The sequence below is a fragment of the Octopus bimaculoides genome, chromosome 22 (genome assembly GCF_001194135.2).
Source record: "Octopus bimaculoides isolate UCB-OBI-ISO-001 chromosome 22, ASM119413v2, whole genome shotgun sequence".
In the NCBI taxonomy this organism is placed as follows: domain Eukaryota; kingdom Metazoa; phylum Mollusca; class Cephalopoda; order Octopoda; family Octopodidae; genus Octopus; species Octopus bimaculoides.
The window spans coordinates 6,609,499-6,611,127 of record NC_069002.1 but is presented as its reverse complement, the minus strand read 5'-3'; positions in this window follow the sequence as shown (position 1 = coordinate 6,611,127).

The window sequence follows — 1,629 nt, the reverse complement described above, 5'->3', positions numbered from 1 at the left end:
ACAGAGAGACAGATAAATAGATAGATCCAGTTGAATATGGTACTTAAGTTGACGCATCAGAATTTAGTACGGTATTATCCATACAATTTCAAAGTAAGTGATTCAGATCAAAATGAGCAACAAGGATATCCAGAGGTAATGCAGTACGATCGTTTCATGCAACTCCATTTAATTGAACAATGCAATCATTACATCGATTTAAATTGCAAAGCAATCCTCAGCTGCACAAAGACATAGAATTTAATTAAATTAGAACAGATGGACACACTAGTATAATTATACCTAAAATCTCCAAGAAGTTAAGGAGATAGACAAAGAACATGTTGTGTTCACTCCAGCAGAGAAGCTACTCCAAGAAGTTAAGGAAATAGATAAAGAACATATGATGTTGAAGTTTACTTCTTGGTTACTTAGTGATAATAAAGGGAAAGGAGAATTTGAAATACAAACTTTACGCTCATTTACTGCTTGTTTATTCATAATAATTGTCCGACACGTGTTTCGATCGCGTTAATTGCATATTGTTGCATATTTATATGCAAAAATATGCAATATCCGCATATGAATATGCAACAATATGGAAATAATGAAATCGAAACACGTGTCGGACAGTTATTATGAATAAATCAACAGTAAATAAACAGTCTGAATGCTCAAATCCTTCATTCTCTTTATCTATCTATCTATCTATCGATCGATCGATAGATAGATAGTGTGTGTTTGCGTGTGTATACAAAGGCACTGTTCCAGCATAGCTGCAGTCAAATGACTGAAACAAATAAAAGAATAAAAGTATATATACAATAATAACTATATAATAATATACAAGGATAATAACATGTATATATACTCCTATTTAAAGCGACATTTTTTATATAAACAATTGACTGAAAAATGACGAGCTAACCTAGGCCAGAATCTAATCCACATATCAACGCTAACACTACTCCATACGCATCCGAGTGGGCCAAAGAGTCCGAAAGCTCCACAGTTTTAAGGGTGCCATTTTGATCTATGTATACTGTGACTTGCTATCCGTAAAAAAACACTTTAGGGCCCAATGCATTGATTTTACCATGTGGCTATCATGCTACATGTATTTTGCTTTGCATTTTTCTATCAACGACTAATCCGCAGAGAAATATTCACATAGAATAAAAGTTCAAATTTTAAGACGCCAAATGAACTTCAAAAACGAGCTTGTATTTTTGGTAAGGCATTGATATGAAGAACCAGGATGAACATGCATCCTGCAGCATAAGATAATAATTTTTACCATATAAGGATGGTATCGGAGGGAGGGGAGAGGGGAAATTACGTCACTCATCGAATTTATCACGGAAGTAAATCAAATAGCTAAAAACATGGTTTTATCTAAAATTTTCAAGGCTTCATCACTTCTCTTTGTTGCTTCGAATCCTCATCTCCCTCTTCTCTCTACCTCTGTCTCTCCCTTCCTCTCTCCATCCCTCTCTTCCTCCCCCCTCTCTGTGCTTGAAGAATATATGAGCATGTTAGCGAGTGTATTTGTATCTATTTGCATGTGTATGTCTTTGCGTGTACGTGTGTATGTGTTTGTACGTTGCTTGTGCCTGTGTTAAATGTGTGTGCACGTATATATATATATAT